The sequence below is a fragment of the Lactuca virosa genome, chromosome 6 (assembly GCF_052849685.1).
Source record: "Lactuca virosa cultivar CGN04683 chromosome 6, Lactuca_virosa_CGN04683_v6, whole genome shotgun sequence".
Classification (NCBI taxonomy): Eukaryota; Viridiplantae; Streptophyta; class Magnoliopsida; order Asterales; family Asteraceae; genus Lactuca; species Lactuca virosa.
The window spans coordinates 82,144,563-82,164,466 of NC_136431.1; the positions used below are offsets into that span (position 1 = coordinate 82,144,563).

Consider the following 19,904-nt stretch of genomic DNA (forward strand, 5'->3'; position numbering starts at 1 on the left):
TTTTGGCAACCTTCTTTGTAGGGACTAGGTTAAGGATATGGGTGACAGTCTCTAAGGCATACCCCCGGAATGAGATAGGTAGCGAAGCACGACTCATCATGGAACGAACCATGTCGAGCAAGGTTCAATTACACCTCTCAGCTACACCATTCAACTGCAGTGTCCTAGGTGGTGTCAATTGAAAAACTATTCCACATTCCTTGAGGTAGTCGTGGAATTCAAGACTAAGGTACTCTCCACCTCGATCGGATCGAAGCATCTTGATTTTCCTGCCCAACTGATTCTCCACTTCTTGCTTAAACTCTTTGAACTTTTCAAAGGTTTCTGACTTGTGCTTGATTAAGTAGATATACCCATATCTGCTATAATCATCGGTGAAAGTCACATAGAAGCAGCTCGCATCCCTTGTGGTGGATCTAAAGGGCCCACACACATCGGTGTGTATGAGATCCAATAAAACCTCACCCCTTTCACAAGTACCAGTGAAGGGTGACTTGGTAATCTTTCCAAGTAAACAAGACTCACATACGTCATCATCCCTAAGGTCGAATGTGTAACAACGTAAATTTTCAAACCAAAATTTTCATTTTCAAACACATTGAAACACATGTCACATTTTCTAAAAATGTAAAGTATCAATTATTAATACAAAATTCAAAGTTGTTTATCACAAATCCAGGATTCTCCAAAATCATATTTCCGTTGCGGGTGTGTGTACAATCAAGCCGTTGCCTTCCCGCGATCCTGAGAAGTACCTGAAACACATAACACATAACACGGTAAGCACGAAGCTTAGTGAGTTCCCCAAAATACCACATACACTCATTAGCCACTCGAGGCTACAACTCTGTAAGACCCTCCGGTCAATATGTCTCAGTGGGACCCTCCGGTCCCACAACTCTGATGGATCCTCCGTTCCTAACTCTGTGGACCCTCCGATCCTAACTCTGTGAACTCAGAATAATACACAACATAAATCACAAAGACATAATGCAGGATATCACCATACTCAATATAAGCACATAAGACCCTCCGGTTACACAAAAGTTACCACTCTAGGTAAAGTATAGTGAAAAGACTCGCCTCGTAAGCTAGCAAGTAACAACCTCGTACACGGAAATCTCGAACTAGCCTCCGCCTAACACATAGGATAAATTATCTCTAATTAATACTCTACTCATACACAAAATACTACAAGGGTTGTTCTCTCCCTCTCTCTAACTCTTGGAATGGGTAAAAGACCATTATACCCTTCCATGGTCTCTATTACTCATGTCGACCAAACCCTAAACTCAACAGAAGTCAAACTCGAGTCAACAGTCCATGTTTGACCCGACTCGCCGAGTGCACCCATGTGACTCGTTGAGTCCACTCGTTTTCCTCAGAAGTCTCGAGAAGGTCCAACTCAGCTCGTCGAGTTGACCCCCAACTCGCCGAGGTATCGGATGATCAAGCTCATCGGGACAAACCTTAACAGACTCGTCGAGTTGGATCACCGACTCGGCGAGCCCATTCGGAATCTTTTCTCATTCAGACAATTTCAAGGCAGAGAACCTTCCCAAACTCTAGATCTAAACTCTAAAGGCTCATTTATCACGTAAAGCCACAAACTTTAGATCCATGCATGTCACTTAGGGCTTGAAATGCCAAGAACATGCTCTATTAAGGGTTTTTCAATCAAAGCTCTATTAAGGATGAATAAAGCAGGGACCTTTGGACTCTAGGGACCTCACAAGGTCCAAATCTGAAGTTCAAACCTCCTTATGAAGTCAATACACTCAAAGTCCCAATATTGGATGGAAAAAGCCCTAACTCCAAAATCATGAGATCTACCCAATAACATGAGAAAGGTGTGAACTCTTACCTTTCACAGAATCTCTTGGATGAAATAACCACGGATATAACATCCCCTTCTCGTCCCTTGGCTTGGAATCCTTCCCTTCTCTTCAAAAGATGCACCAAACTCTCAAGGTTAGCTCAAATACTCACTCTTAGCTCAAAGGCCGATTAGGGTTTTCTCTCAGTGAAGTTGGGCAGCTCATGAACCGCAAATGAGGCTATAAGTGCCCTTAAATAGGTCCCAAACCCGGGGATTTAGGGTTTCCTTACTCAGCGTCTACTCAGCGAGTCGACTCTCGGACTCGTCGAGTAGGTCATTAATCCTACGTGGCCACACGCGACTTGACTCGACGAGTTGTGACACCAACTCGTTGAGTTACTCAATAATCCTCAAAATAAATAAATAAATAAATAATATACCTGGGAGTCCGGATGTTACAGAATGACTCCAACACTCCATCCTTTTGGAGTTGGGCTATGCGTTTCATGTTGACATGTCCAAGACGACAATGCCACAAACATGCTTTATCCAAACTATTGGAAGAATCAATACACAAAATATCATTTCCTAAAATTGTCTACAACCATCACAATTTCATATATTCCATTACAAGGTAATGCTTCAAAATAGAAAACACGATTAAAGAAAGCATTAATAGAACCATTTTCATTATCAAACGAAAATCTAAATCCTTGTTTATAAAAACCATGAAAAGAAATGATGTTTCTTGCCATTTCTGGCTAATAGCAATAATTATTCGACTCTAGTCCTAACCCACTACTAAGCACTAAAGAGTAAACTCCAATGTTGGTGACATGCGACGATCTTCTGTTCCCCATGATCAAGTTTATCTTCACATGCTCCACATCCCTATTTCTTCTTAGGCCCTGCAAATCAGAACAAATGTGAAAACCACATCCTGTATCAAGAACCCAAGAAATAGCATGCAATGAGTTATTAGATTGAATAGTATATATACCTACAAAGGATGGTTTTATCTTTCCATCCTTGATGTCCTGCAGATACTTCGGGCAACTTTGTTTCCAATGCCCTTTCTCAAGGTAGTAGTAGCACTCTGCATCCTTCAGGTTGGAGGTGGGTGCAGCGAGACCAATCTTGGTTCCACTAGAAGAGGTGCCATCATGTGACTTTCCTTTATGGTGGCTCTTGGAAGGAGCCTTCCTCTTCTTACCCTTCCCCTGTCCAATAGCCAAGACGGGGCAACAATAGGAGTTGATGCAACAGATTTGTCCTTGAGGTTGCTCTCAGCAGTCCTCAACAGGCCTTGAAGCTTGCTCAACGTGACCTCCTCTTTGTTCATGTGGTAGGTCATGCGGAACTGGTTGTAGCAAGGAGGTAAGGAGTAAAGAATTATGTCAATCGCCAGCTCCTCATTGAAGTCCACATTTAACTTCTGCAGGCGGTCGACATATCTCTGCATTTTCTGCAGATGAGTAGTGACAAACTCTCCTTCTCTCATCTTGGTCGTGATCATCGAAGTGATGATCTCGTACCTCTCCTGCCTCGCGCTTTGATGGTACCTATTCATCAAATCTTGATGCATCTCGTAGGGGTAGAAGTCCTCATAGGACTTTTGGAGTTCTGTCGTCATAGTAGCGAGCATGATGCAATGGACTTTCGTAGCATCTCGCTCGTGGGCCTCAAAGGCAGCAATATCCTCGGGAGTAGCAGTGTTGATATTTACTTCCTTCAGCTCCTTGTCAAGGACATACTCCTTGTCCTCGTAGCGGGTAACCATTCGGATGATGCAGATCCAATCATTAAAATTGGTCCCATCGAAGATCACCCTCCCACACAAATTCATGAGTGAGAATGAGCCGGAAGAGTTCGAGCCAGAAGCGTTGTTTAAGTTTGACATCTGAAAAGGAAAAGAGACAAAGTTTGATTAGATAAGAATCCCCAATTAATCACCTAAATGAGAAATTAGGGCTAGGATCCAACAACATTATTCACAACCTAAAAGAGGGATGCCGCAATTTAAATTGCAAATAATTTGAAGGTAAGTGAATGACTATTCACTAATTTCAACCATGAAAAACGAAAAAGATTAAGTTTTAAATGTATTTAAACTTCTAAATCTTTTGAGATTCATTGAACTTTTCAATGACATGTTTAAATCTCGATATGCCCTTCAAGTTTGTGACTGGGATACCGAGGATCACAAACAAGGTGTGAATAACCATGCAAATGTACTTGGTGCCCTCGATGTTATAGTCACCTAATCAATGTGCCGGTTAGCCACACACGCTCCATTGATCTATGACAAACAACGAGTCACCCTTTTCCACCTTTGCTAGACCCAAATTAGTGTGTCGGTTAACCACACACGCTCCACTAACGTCTTGGCAAGGGTACAAAGTGTAATTCCATGGAATAGCATCATATTCACATTTTTCCTAAAGTAACTAAGATTGAGAATTTTATAAAAACATTTAGTTACTTTATTAATCGTTATACTTTTAATGAGGAATTAGTTGCCCTATCCTACCTGTTCGGCTAACGACCATCCACCAATCAAGGAAGAGGTGGGTGAGAGTGGACACCCATTAAACTGCCATTTTATAGGCAACAACCTTATACCCTCGTTATAGATCGGCTTCGTGAATGAGGCCTACTAACGGTAAGACTAGCATTTATCTTATAAATATATAATAATTATTCTTATAATATTATAATAGTGTAGGGGTGAATTTTAAACTTGTAAGATTCTAGGGTTTGGAATTTAATTATTTCAAAATTAAACTTGTTAATCAAAATTTAAATTCAAAAACTTGAGGGCAAGTTTTGAAACATTTCAAAACTATCTAGATCAAAATTCAAATAATATAATTAAACAATTAATTGATGATTATCTACTTTTGACCAAATCTAATTTCATGCAAGATAATTGATCAAATAATTCAAATAATTAAGGTTTATCAAATAAGGCAATAATTATCTAATTAAATGATAAATATCTTTTATTTTGACAAAGATAATCTCAAAGAATCAATAAAATTCGGATTTTATTAATCAAAACAATTTTGGTAATTATCCCAAGTCAAAATAAGCCAAACTCCCGAAATTCCCTCTGTCTGACACCCCGACTCGCCGAGTTCATCTGACTCGTCGAGTTCACTTTGGGAGTCGACGAGTCTGTCAGACAGAAGGCAGAAAAATCGATTTTAAGCAATGAATAAACATACAATGCATCAAATACAATAGAAACCAAGCAAGGCTCTGATACCACTGATGAGTTTTAAGCAAAAGAACATTCCTATGTGCACATACAAAACCCTAAAGCTTTGGATCTAGGTTACTCTATTGTACATGCAAATTTATCCAAAGCTTACAAAACCTAGATCTAGCATACAAAATCTGAAATTAACAACTAAAACAAGTTTAGAAGATTACCTTTCACAAGTAGCAAGAATCTTCAACTTCGAGAGCTTAGTATCACAATTATAATACCTCTAATGGCTTACAAACACCATGGCAAGAAGATGATCTAGAAGAGAAGGAATGGAGGCACAATTTCGGCTCTAAGAACTTCTTAGGGTATCTGGTAGTCGATTTCTGTAGCCCTAGGGGTCCTTATATACTTGAGTTGCAAGGGTTTCAGCCAAAACCCTAATTGGATAGCTTAGGCCTTAAGCAGTCCAAAGAACCTTCTGGAATAAGGCTTGGACGATTTCAAGGTGGGCTTCCACCCTAAATCCCCCCCTCCCTATATCCATAAGGATCTACATCCCAAATCAAATTATCTTATAATTGACAATACCAGTCCCCTTAATTTTAATTAATCTCTTTTAGCCACAAAATTAATTCTTAATTAATCTGGACCAATATTAATTAAACAATATGTTTTCTCTTTTAATATAATATTCTTATTATATTAATAAACCATAATATCCTCTCTCTCTCCATAAATCATCTAGTCAAGTTGCTTTGGTGAAGGCAACCCAAAAGGACCATGCTACAACCGGGTCAAGTACATACCAAATATAGTTATGGACTTAGACATTAATCCAACACCAACAGCCTACCACATCAATGCGATCAGAATCTAAGAGTTGACTTTCTTGTAGGCCCAAAAAGAGATGTGATTTTAGTTCTTAAGCCTCCTAACCCACGTAACCTTGTGGTCCGCGCCAATTCCCCTTATGATTAGGGAACGATTGTCTCTCCAGTTTCACCCATTATTTCCTACAGAATAGGTATTAAAGTAGGGAACGATCGTTTTAACTAGGGGTGCAAACGAGCCGAGCCGAGCCCGTGCCTGGTCAGGCTTGGCTCGGGCTTGTTTAAGTGATATGAGGCTCGAGCTTGAGCTCGACTCAATTCGAGCTTTCTTGTACCGAGCTCGGCTCGGACTCGGGCTCGACTCGTTTTTTGTTTGATGTGCCTAAATAAGCTTAAGCTCGGCTCGAGCTCGTTAAGAAGGTCGTTTACTAATACTCTAAATCCTTAATTCCCCAAATATGTTTTTTATTTTAATATATAAAATTAATTATAAATTATATTATATAAAAGCTCGTTTAGGCTCGTGAGCCTAATCGAGCTTAGTGACATAGGCTCGAGCTCGAGCTCGTTTAATATACAGGCTTAATAACGAGCTCGAGTTCGGTTCGGGCTCGTTTAAAATCGGTTTCGAGTCGAGCTTTTAACGAAAAGATCCCGAGTAGCTTGACTCGTTTGCACCCTAAGTTTTAACAATTAACGCTGTTAAATACTCGTTAATGTCTACATACGTATCCGTATTAAATATTTATATGTTTAACTTTTATAATAAATGTTACTATCTTTTTCTAAAATTTGGGGCCCTATAGATTTGAATATTTATAGGATGAAAGCAAAAGCTTTCCTCTTAAACACGACGCATGTGTGTCATTTATTATATCTGAGTTGAATCAAAATAAATTTAATAATTTTGATAAAACAATATCTGGTTGTCCATTGTGTCTCCACGTTTTTCTTATATAACTGTTTAGTGTAACATCATTTTTAATTTGTCTTGCACGTTTTTGCACAATCACAACGAGCTTTAAACAAAACAAAAATATCATTTTCTATCACTTCTCGTTTTCAGTTCACCACTTTTTCTTTTTTTTTTCGTTCGTCCTTTTGTTAATGATAAATGATATTGATTCATTTCTTTTTAATAGAATCACTGAAATACATTTCAGGCAGTTAACTATCAATTAAACCAATTCTTTAATAAGTATATATTTGATGCTTATAAGTTTCTAAAATCATATTATTAACCCCTATAACTTTCTAAAAGTTACATTACTACGCCTTACCGTTTCTATTAAATTTATGTGATTGGGGATTATTAGGAGCTCCGACGGTCACCGCCGCCGACCACGAGTTAGGCGTGAGCCATTAACAAATCAGCCTCTCCGGCAACCAAAATAAATGCTTCAGACAAGATGATGTGGTGTCTATCCATAACGTACACGTATCATTCTCTTACTGTTTTGAAGGTGAAGCTTATCTGTCATTTTGGATTAGAAGGTCCCTCCCCCAAATCGCAACACTACTGACCCCGTCCACTACAACTCTATGTTCTCATTTTTTCTATCTCATACACATTGCATAAACAACCCTCAAGTTGCTTATAATTGTTAGGATCTTGACATATGATGTTTATGTGATTCAATATTTATGCGCATTACAGAGGCATTGATTTTTTTTTTTGGAAACGGCAAACGATTTAGCGGAAGTCTCACCACAATATTTCAATGGTGACCCCGAGTTCGAGCTTTTATACAGGGCAAACTCAGCCCCCAAGGGGATTTTCAGGGAAAACTTCCCACACATGGGGCATAATTGTAAGAGACAAATTTAACTGGTTCAAAGATTTGAACTCCTGACCTCAAACCCACGTGGGTATCAAACATGGTGCATCAATCCAGCTAGGCTAGACATCACTTGCACAGGGGCATTGATATAACTTTGATTACTCATGGGTGTTTATTGGCAGGTGGAGCACGGACATCAAAACTAGAATGCGTTATATTACTTCTCTACCTTTTTTGGAGAGACATTTTACTCTCTACTTAGTTCAGAGTTTCATACGAAGGAGTTCGGAACGTTGAGTTGCATTATTTATTAGGTATTGTTGTTACTCACCATGCAAGTAGGATATTTTTATCTCAACGGAAGTATGCGATTGAGATAGTTGACCATGATGGAAATTTTAGTATAAATATGTGTATTTTACTATCTTTGGACATATATAAATATATACATATGTTGTATATACAATTAACTCTAAGTGGGTTTGTGTTCTACTCGGTGAGAGCTTTGAAACGATATATCGTATGTCCAAAATGGAGTATATGTGAATGAGATATCGATACTCAAAGTTGGGTATTTGAGAATTGAAGTTAGCAAAAGAGGTGGGTGTCGGAATGAGTCTCACATTGGTAGGAAGACCATACTCAAGTGAATTTATAAGCTTGAATGTATGATAGACTTACAAGCTTGTGTCTATGGTTTTACTCCAACTCCTACCCACACGTAGGGGGTGCGGATCTTGGATTTCGTAGGCCAAATTCACCGAACTTGTGCATGGGCGCGACCTACGGACACGAGCGGACACGAATGCAGCTCTAAAAACTCGGGCATGCTCAATCCTCATTAAATAGAATATTCAAGATTTTATAATTAGTCAATGTATATCCCGATTGTGTCTCCTATAATTATGCTTCCCTCTCTATATGTACTCATCAAGACATTTATCGTTATATGGTATGAGAGAACCAAAACAACTTAAACGAGTAACAGAAGATCCATCATCTTCTACCTTGGATCATCTATGGCTCCCTCAAGCACTTTCCCATTAAGCTCACATCCCAAAATTTTCTAGTCTGGAGACGTCATGTGCAGTCCACACTCATTGGATTCGGGCTCGAAGGCTTCATGATCGATGCCACTACAACACCGCCCTCAACCATCAGTGATAAAGACATCACCCAACCAAACCCTGCCTACACTTCCTGGTTTCGATATGATCATGTCATTTATAGTGCCATTCTCGGATCTGTTTCTGATGAAATACAACCGCTCATTACGTCGGCTTCTACTACCAAAGATGCTTGGGACCGGTTAACCACTTCCTTTGCGAGTAAATCACGCTCCAGAATTATATCCTTGAAAACTAAACTTGCAAAGAACCCTAAGGGTAGTCAACCCATCTCTAATTTTCTTAATGAGATATGATCTATCGTCGATGAGTTGGATCTCGTTCAGAGTCTCTTTGACGAAGAAGATCTCATGGTCCACATTCTTACTCAACTCGGTGACGAATACAACTCCATCACTATTGCACTTAAGGTACGAGATAGCCCGAACTCTTATTCAGAAATTTTTGACAAACTTATGGATTTTGAACGATAGTTGACAACCAATGAGCCTAGTCCCACCACTCTTGTCACCGCTAATGCCACCCATAAACAACAAGTTCGACCACCTTCTCGATCCCATTCCGACTCATGCTACACGGAACCAGTTCCCTGCATTCTCTCAACGATCTTATCAATCAAACTGATATTAACCCCCATAACCAGTAAATCGAAACAACCAATTTTGCAACTTCTCCAATATTCCCAACCATGATACTCGTGATTGTCGAAAGCTTACCCGGTTTCTAAAAGACAACCACATCTCCTTCAATAGCAACTCATTAGTTCAAGTTGCAAATGTTGCGACTTCTACCACAGGATCCCAAATATGGATGATGGACAGTGGTGCATCGCATCATCTAACTTCATCTCCAACCTCTCTTTCTTCTGTTTCTGAATATGGAGGTCACCTATGCAACTCTATCTCTCGTTGGTTGTCGATCAACATATGAACAAAGTAACCATGCCTCTCACTGTATTGTATAACTCTTAATGCATTTCTTTTAGTTTAGGATTTTTTTTATGTGCGGATAGTTGGTACGTCCGTACTATATGAAAAGTAAGTAATTGATCATGCCCCAACTTGAAACCCCCATCCCTCAAGTCCATGAGAGGGGATACCCCTGTAAGGTCCACAGAAACGTGTTTCCCTCGTACCCATCCAAAAACCAAAATTTCAGTCGATCTTAGGGTTGACCTTCCTTCTGTTGGGTCAGTGTAGAAATTCACAAGTGTCTCTTTCATTGCGGAAACACTGCACGCTTAAATATGTCAAACAAAACATACTAACTATATCGTGTCAGTATTTGAACATTGAGAATTCTTTACAATGAACTGCATGCTCTTTAAAAGAGTCTAAACATGCCTTGTAACATACCAGACATATCTCGTCAGTTGGGATGTAACGTCCCAATTTTTCATAGGAAATTTTTCATTTTTATTTATTCAATTAAATAAGAGTATAATTAAGTTATGCAGAAAACATGATGTTGATGCATGTGTACAGTCAAGCCTTGTCATTCTCATGATCCGAAGAAGTATCTGAAATAATTTCTAATCAATTGGGTAAGCACGAAGCTTAGTGAGTTCCTCAATATACCACATATCACAATATATATATATATATATATATATATATATATATATATATATATATATATATATATATATATATACAAACAATGGATCACGACCTTTTGCTGATCCACTGATTGGTTCACGACCTTTTGCCAATCCACAATTAATATGTATATCTAGACTTACGCCCTACCTTTCATTTCGTCATCAACATGAGTCTATAGGCTCTCAACCTATTATCGTTCCACCATCAATCCCTCACTTAACCATAACAATAATTCAAGCACAATAACATTTCAGTACAAAGATACTATAATTTCGGCTTTACTCAATAACTCACGTACAATAGCATCAAGCACATAAACACTATACTTTCGGCTCTACTCTGCTATCTCTTATATCATAACATACATGAGTATATATTTTAATAAATATTATACTGAGATAACTCACATGGACAATTACTCAGACGATTAACAATTATTTGAGTGATCCAACCGACGTTTAATGCGTCTAACAAGTATTAACCTATAATGCTATAAGTTATTAATATCTATGGTAATCTGTTAATAAAAGCTAGATCTTTCACTAATCTCAGTGCATACTTTAAGTTCTTTCAAAAAAGGAATAACCAGGTAAGATCATATCGGAGGTAGGATCCATTTGCTATACAGAGTATACTGTTTGGAAAATCCACTTTAAACACCTTACTAGATCTAGCCTATACATCACTCCCATAAGTAGGTCAATCAATATTATAATTTAGAATTAACGATAAATATTATTTATAAATTCATAATAATGAATATGAATATAAATATAAGTTACACTTAAAGCAAAATAAGTGTAACATAACTAACAGAGTTTCTAGCGAAAAGTCAGAGAGTAGCGGGGAGAGCTTCGATTCCAAATTCTTCATCTTTTCGGGATTTCCATCACAACAACACCTTGCTAAAACACCCGAGACTTAGAAGTCAGATCCCAGAGGTTTGGGAGAGAGTTTGAGCGAGATATTTGTAATAAGGTGTGAGAAAATGAGCTAATTTTTGTTGTAATATATAGGTTTCTCAAGTGGGCGCGTCGCGCTTTGTGGATAAGAGAGTGGCACACTTTGTTGACAACACTCTTCCCATCTGTTGCCACGTTTTGTACTCTCGCTGGTCCACACCGCCTATTCGGCAGAAGATCCGGACCTCTCTTTGCCATGTGACGCGCTCTCAGATCGCCACATCATCATACACATGTATTTTCTTAGTTTTTAAAAAAATCATATCTCTCTCATACATGCTCCGTTTTTTATGTTCTTTATATCCATGCGTAGGTATTTCTGAGTACTAAAACTTTCCTTTAGATCTTAATAGCTAATTTGCAATCTATTTTAAATTCATGTTTTATGAAGATTACACTGTACAGGACCGTGCAAAATTTACTACTTCTTCATACGAACTCCGTTCTCGATTGTCTTTATATCAATGACTTTGTTTTTACGAGATCTTCAACTCTCGTTTACATTGCTTTGGCTAACAATCAACCAATTTTCATTTCGATTTTTGTGATGCATACTATTGTACTATGTCGAACTGGAACTTTTAAAAATGATAACTTCCTCATATGCAGTCAGATTTAGGCTTTCTTTATATGCACACTTTTGTAATGTCGACTGCTACATATTTCGTTAAGAATACATTTGTTGAAAAGCAATGTATCAATACTTTGAATTTCGTAATCAATCTTTTATATTGTAAGGTGAAAACAGGGTGTTACATGAGAATATTGGGATCATGAGTCGATATTTAAGAAAGCACGATACTTTACAGGAGACATATGTTGGACAAGCCCATCCATAGAGATAGCCAGAAGAAAATCTTAAGCATTGTGACATCACCTATTTTTTAGAACCAAAAAAAACTTTTCTTTTTGCTTTAAAATCATAATATCCTTGTTTGTGGAAAATCCCAGTACAATAAAATATTTTGTGGAAATTGTCTCGTTTTATTAAAATATCTTTGAGTAAAGATGTTTCAAAATACAAAAACTCTAAGGATGTCATAATCAATACATAACATTGTTACAGCGTAATGACCTAATGGTCCTGAATACTATTGCAAGTTGCCTCTTAATCACTCCGCATCCTAAACAAGCTCCAACAGCTTTTAACCTTGTTACCTGTGATGCATATACTTTGAGTGGGTCATGTTGGGAAACCTGGTGTGTGACATCACTATTTTTACTGTAAGAAAAGACATTTTTATTTACGCTTATTTTAAATCAGAGTATTATTTTATGAATGCGGAATTTGTCCCATAAAATTATTTCCGAGGAAATGTTTTTCATTGATTATTAAAAACTTCGGATGTCATATATGATACAAGAAACATAAGCATAAATGTAGTCATTACATGTATTACAAATACTTTTATATTATGGCCTATATTTCCTCGAATCTCTCATCAGATCCAAACATCATTATCTCTGTACTTTTCCCTATGATATAAAGAAACTGAGTGGGCCAGGTTGGGAAACCTGGTGAGTACATAGGGTTTTCAACCCACAATATTATAATCTTTAATTTATATTTTTCAGAAAATAGATAACCTAGTTACCCTTTCCCATTATCCCCACTTCTTAAATCTTAAAACAATGATCTCAAGGGATCTCTCCTAAAGGATATTCATTGACAACGGTCATCGTTTATACTTCTTTAAATAACCGGACACAACAGTATGATAGTACTTTGGTCACAACACATCATGTCATAGCTCATTATTTCACACAACCTTTTTCTAACTATTTCTTTCCTAAATGACTTGGCACAGCAGTACAATAGTACTTTGGGTAAGCACAACAATATGATAGTAGTTTGGATGAGCATAGTAGTACGATAGTACTTTTGGGTAAGCACAATAGTACGATAGTATTTTGGATGAGCACAACAGTATGATAGTACTTTGGTCACAAAATATTATTTCGCATAGCCCTTTACTAACCTATCACATCCCCTTATTTATTATCTCACACAACCCTTCACTATCCTCTCAGAGCCTATTATTTATTTGTCTCATACAACCCTTCACCACCTATTCATACTTTAAGTATGATAAATATATAGTTTAATCAAGTAATAGCTATATCGTGTTGCATAGATATATTAAGCACAACTAAATAGCACACATAATATTTAAGCAATTAGAATACTTGTATCTATGTATAAGTTGAAAGTAACTATGTGGCCACTTGTTTAAAGTGGGTAGCTTGTGAATTCGACAGCGCTTCGCCGAGCACCATGACTTTTCATTTGATAAGACCTAGGTTTAATTATCACTTAGTCTTAGTCTAATATTCCTCATGACTAATGATAGTCTAGATTCCTTAATAATCCTAATGTCTACAATAAGAGGCGCGTCGCGCCTCAGAGGTGTGCCGGACTGATAGTTCACTCGCCACATGTCGCCGCCATACTTGCATACCTCAACCTCTTCTATAGGGTGACATGTGTCACATTCTCATGGAGCCACATGTCCAAACCTTGTTGTGCCATGTCATCCTATCTCTTGGAGAGAGCGACTACCAGACCATGCCACATGGCACCTCCAGGTGTTGCCATATCATCGGTCCAGGTAAATTCTCATAGATCTTCGGACGACCATAAATTTAGCATATGAGCTCCATTTTCTATGTTCTTTATATCCCTAGAATCCTATCGATGAGCTCTACAATTTTCATTATGGTATCAACAGTTAATTCTCACTCCAACTAAAATTCATATTACTGGTTTAGACTGTTGAACTCCGTGTGAAATTCATAATTCCTTCATATGAACCCCGTTCTCGACTATCTTTATATCGACGGACTTCGAATCGCGAGATCTTAAACTCTCGTTTAGATTGTTTTGGCTAACAATCAACCAATTTGAATTTCGATTTTATGTTTTTACTCTTGCGCTGAAACTTTGAAAAATCATAACTTCCTCATACGAAGTCAGATTTTGATGTTCTCTATATGCACATTCTCTCTTTTATGATTTCTAAGAATTTTGTTTAGATTCCTTAGGCTAATAAGCAACCTATCTGGAATTCATTTTTTATGACACACATAGTCATGTCGGTTTAATCGCGAAACTTCGAAGAAGCATAACTTTCCATACGAAGTCGGGTTTCAAAGTTATTTATATGCACATAACCCTTGCCGCATCTAATATAATTTTAGTTAAGATTATTTATCATAAATAACCTTCTATCAAAATGTCGTTTTATTGTTCAACAATAAACTCCCTAGTAGACTTATAATATGTAGTTTGCGACGTGCAAGACTAGCGATCTTCCCATTCGAGGGTTCAAATTATAATAATTATCACTTATTTTATCTTAATTGTATAGCTCGAAGTTATGGGCGTTACATGGTAAAACACATAGGGTTTTAGATCCCACAATATTATTATGATAATAATTTATAATTATCAAACCTGTAAACCGACTGTTTCTAAAAAATATAGATATATCTCATAACTTAGATATCTATAAAACATTACACCCATACATACCCATCCCAACTGATTCTCACAAATCCTAGTCCATATTTATCTGGAAGAATCAACTAGCATGATGGTATCCCTTTTCATCTACTTTTGTGGGTTATGAGCTCACACTAGCATCTTAACTCACAAGACCATCTAGAATGATCAAGTGTTGTCATCTTACTTTGTGAGATGACCATTCATACCGTTATAATTGCCTAATCTGGACACACCATTTCTCGTCATCCAAATGAATACTTTATTTTACTCTGATACGTAATATGTACACCGACGCCTGATAATGTCACAAAATAGAGTTCTACTCTCTATTCGTATTGCACACATCCTTAATATGATGCTACCCAATATCCAAACTTAATTGAACTAAGCATCACCTCTAAGTCCTAGTATATAACTAAACAAGATTACAAAGCCTATAATCAACACAATTTCCTGCCTGTGTAATATATTTACAATACAAGGTGTAACTAAACACTCCTTTGATTTAACTCAAACTAAGCGCACTTTATAAATCTTATTTCCTTACTAGGTAAGACAACAGTGCTTATAATCGATTTCCAAAACATTTTCCTATTTATTCCATACTATCGCAATACAGTATGCGACGATTCTTTCATACAATTTAACGGGATCTAAATATTCTTTATACGTCTTAGTTTTAAACTTTGACAAGATTTCAATACATAAATTCAACTTTTAATACTAATTTTGTTTAGATGACACTATCCTAAGTTGATGTATATATTCTTTATTGCGGACGTTACAATGTGGTGCTCGTAAACACTTAAAAACTGCTCTCTACCGAACCGTCAGTTCAAATGCACTTCCATGTCTTGGAAAATTTTACTTAAAAGGGCACTCGCCAATGTATGTTGGGATTTTCACAAAGCTCAATTCTCAGAACCGTGTTGCGAATAGAAGCTAAGGCACAAGCATAATCATAATCAATGCCACATATGTCGCTATCCCGCAAGATGTGGTCTTGTAACACCTAAATTGGGCCCTTGAGGTAAAAAAAATCATATGAGGTAGCCTTCACTTTCGAGTACAAACCCAAACCACCAAACCTAATGGGTAGGGAAATAAGTCGCCACTGTCACCAAAGAAAGGTCCACCACAAACCACGATGTCCTCTATCGCCCCTACATAGTCCTTTTTCAACAAACAACACTGACTCCTCCATGTGAATGGGTTGGCATGTACTTAACCCAAAGAAAATTTTAGAAATACCCATAGAAGAACAAAGTAAAAAAGTGATCAGTCTATGGGCTAGATAGTTACGGAAGAAGGCGTATCAAATTCACAACGTTTTCAGCTCTTTTTATGGCTAACCTGCTAATGAAACTAGAGTCTCTACTAACAAATTCCCTAAGAAGTTTCACCCCCAATGGCGGCCTCCCGATGTCAACTAGGAATAACCCCTCACGAAGCTTCCTACCATTACAAGATGGTCAAAAGAGCTCTGTTTTCTTGATATTTAATTGAAGGCCCAATTCTAGACCAATCACCTTAATGATGTCCAATACTTTGGCAACCTCCTCTGAATCTCCAATAAGTATTCCATTATCGAGGTACAGTGTATGGAGAAGAAGCTTGCAATTGTTTCTAATATTATGCAAAAAGGGTGTAGCATAAGAGTAAAAAGAAATGATCCAAACATGTCACCTTGCTGAACCCCAGTGGTGGACCAAATATTTGTGTCTAATAGGTAAAACATTTCTACTTGACCATATAAGAATTCTACCTACAAGGATATAGAATGACACCTCAATTTGACCTCATAAAGTAATGCTAAGTTGTCCACTAGTTTAAAGGCATTGGAAAAGTCCACGATGAGCATGGAATGAGACTTATCAATATGGTGTTCACTCAATACCCTGTTGAAGCTATATAATACGACCTCAGCGCCACCCGACACCCCATACCTAAATTGAAAATCATTAAGATACTTGGCTATTTCTTTACCAACACTTTTCATAGCCAGCTTGGAAACTAGATATCTCCATATAGTGCCTACTGCAATAGGTCATATTTCATTGTCAGGTTTTAAGATTGGCACAAGAAAAGAAGAGGCTACAAATTCTGCCAAACTCAACGGGCATCTTCCCCTAGTGTAACATCCCGAAATTCAGGTACATCTCTTTAACCATTCTTCTTTACCAAATTGTCAAGTTTATCCCCTAAAAGAAAGATGTTGCAATCGAGTACGCTGGGCGTACTGAAGAGTACACTGCGCGTACTCATGCGCTTGTTATGGACGCGGACCCAATTAGGTACGCTGGGCGTAACTGGCCCAGATGCAAAACCCTAAATGTGACTTGAGGACTATAAAAGGAATGATATGGTCCTTACCCCAGCCACCATTTCCAGAGAGTGAAACCCTAGAGAGCTAAGCCTTCGTTCTAAGCTTGTGTGTGTGTGTTCTTAAGCTTGAAAGTGCCATTTTGTGGGTGTGAAGAAGAAGAGGAGGCCATTGTGGAAACTAGAAGTTGGAGGGCAAGCTTAGAATCGAGTTCTGTAGAGGTTGGAGCTTCACTTGGAGGTAAAAAGCTCAAAGCTTTCCTTGTCATTTTGATTTGTGCTTTATGGACCAATTTTTAGGGTTTTTGGTCCCAAGGTGGAGACTTTATGAGCAAATGGTCTCCATAAGCTTAGATCTGCCCTATTTCAGTGTAATATGTGATGTAGGCTCATAAAAATCCAATCTTGGACGTTGAGATTAAGTCATGCATGAGATTAGTGCTTAATGGGGAAAGAGGATATATGTTTGAAGTGATTGGTAACCTCTACAACCATACAAAGGCTTAAAGGTTTTGACTTTATGACTTAAGAGACAATAGGGAGCTTAGATCTGAGATATGAGCCTAGGTCTTAATCTATTCAGACCAAAAATGAAGAAAGTAGGAAACTGGGACTTACGCTGGGCATAATCCCAGTACGCGCCGCGTAGGGGGTCGAGTTCCCCGCTTCTGGATGACACAGAGTACGCCCTGCGTACAGATCTGGTACGCGCAGCGTACCTCTCCACAGTTGACTTTCGTTGACTTTTAGGGTTTGGTCAACGCTTGGACTTTTGGATCATTAGAGGGGTAAAATGGTCTTTTAGCTTTCTGAGAGGACATAGGAAGGGACTAGCCCAGCCTTGAGAGCCGTTATTGATTTGAGATGATTACTTTATGTGTTTAGGCGGGGCTAGGTCATTGTTGCGAGATTCAGGGATACCGAGCACGTGAGTTACTAGACAACATACGAGGTGAGTCTTCTCACTATACATTACCTAGAGTGGTATATATGTGCAGACCGGAGGGTCTTATGTATATGTGTATGTTTGAGATTTATGTGCTTTGTTTTATATGTATGCTATGTGTTATATAGACCGGACCAGAGGGTCCTCGATCAGACCGGACCGGAGGGTCCAACGATTTAGACCGGACCGGAGGGTCCAACGAGCTAGACCGGACCGGAGGGTCCAACGAGCTACGGGACTGGAAGGTCCCGCTGAGACACATTGACCAGAGGGTCATACCGAGTTGTAGCCTTGAGTGGCTTATGTGCTGTATGTGGTATTTTGGGGAACTCACTAAGCATTTATGCTTACCGTCTTATATGTTATGTGTTTCAGGTACTAGCGAGGATCGCGGGAAGGCGCCGACATTATTTGTACACACTGGCAGAGGATTATGTTTTGCGATTATGGGATATGTTTTATTATGATGACATTTGATCATGAGATTTTGGGAATATTATATATGTTTTTATTATGTTGAAAAAATGAAATTTTTTTTTGAAAATTTACGTCGTTACACCTAGCCATAAATTAACCACAAATGTAATAACACATAGGAGGTCTTTGGCTATAATCGACCCTTCTCCACAAAGAACATTTAAAATTTGTTGAGCTCTCAACATGTCTCTCTCACACAAGGTTCCTTTAGGGAAGGATTTAATTCCCCTAAGAAAATTGCCAATATCAACTACAAGGTGAGGTTCTGAAAATATGGTACTCGACATGGATGGCGGTGGCTTGTATAAATGTTTATCCTCCAATTCCTTAGTGGTATCACCCTCGTATGGAGCAACCCTCAAGGAACATAATACTTTCATTGCTACTGTAAAACGCCTATCTTCGACCTTACATAGACATTTCCTGATGTTGGTGCTCCCCAATGTTTTTTCCTCTTGAATGTACTATTCTTTTATGCCTTGTTGCTCAGTCTTGCATTGTCAACCAAGTTTTCAACTAACATGGCTATGCCGTTGATATGTGTATTTTTATACATATTTTTATACATTATATCTTAATATTTTAGCCTTTATTATTCTCTTTTAGAACTAAAAGGTACTTATAATGCTTTGAATTATGATTTGCAGCTATTAGTTATTGATAGAGCGGAAAAGAAAAGACTGGAGCGGAAATCGGGCTTAGAAGCTAAAAGAATAAAAATGCTGAAAACTGCAATTACGCCCAGCGTAATATAAATTACGCCAAGCGTAATGCTGAAACACGGACTACGCCCAACGTAGTTAAGGTTACGCCCAGCGTACTGGGTGTTTATCCAGACTTCCCAATCGCGATACAATTCTTGCTACGCCCAGCGTAAACCGACTTACGCCCAGCGTACGTAAGTCGGTCCCAAAGGTTATAAATAGCGATTATTGGCCAGCCAGGAGAGGGGATTCGACTTCTAACCTAATTTAGTCGAAAAATAACTTCTGTTAAGCCGTTTTGAGGGTTTAGGAGGCGGCCGAAAGGCCGTTAAGCTAACGGGAGCGGAGATCGGAAGGATTAGAGAGCGGATACGTGTCGGTAATCATGTGGTTTGTTAACGTGACCATGTTTAGCATCCCACTGTGATACTATTATGTGTTTACTTTCTGATTTAGGTGTAAAAACCTTTTACTTTGTGTTTATGATTTAATAAAACTTTGATTATTGGATTAATTGCTATATTGGATTGTTTGATTCATGTTTAATTTATCTTGCCAAGCTTGTTAAAAGATCCTTACGCGTTAATGATAATTATTTGTTGTTAATTGTCAAGTA

At 38.1% G+C, this 19,904-nt stretch overlaps 1 long non-coding RNA gene across 1 annotated transcript in view; it reads left to right on the forward strand.

The window, feature by feature from the left end:
* LOC145118826 (uncharacterized) overlaps window positions 1-19,420 on the forward strand; it is a 53,722-nt gene extending 34,302 nt beyond the window's left edge. The window contains exon 3 of the long non-coding RNA XR_013713515.1: window positions 19,232-19,420. This is a non-coding gene — a long non-coding RNA (uncharacterized LOC145118826). The remainder of the gene's footprint in view (window positions 1-19,231) is intronic.
* Window positions 19,421-19,904: the final 484 nt, after the last annotated feature.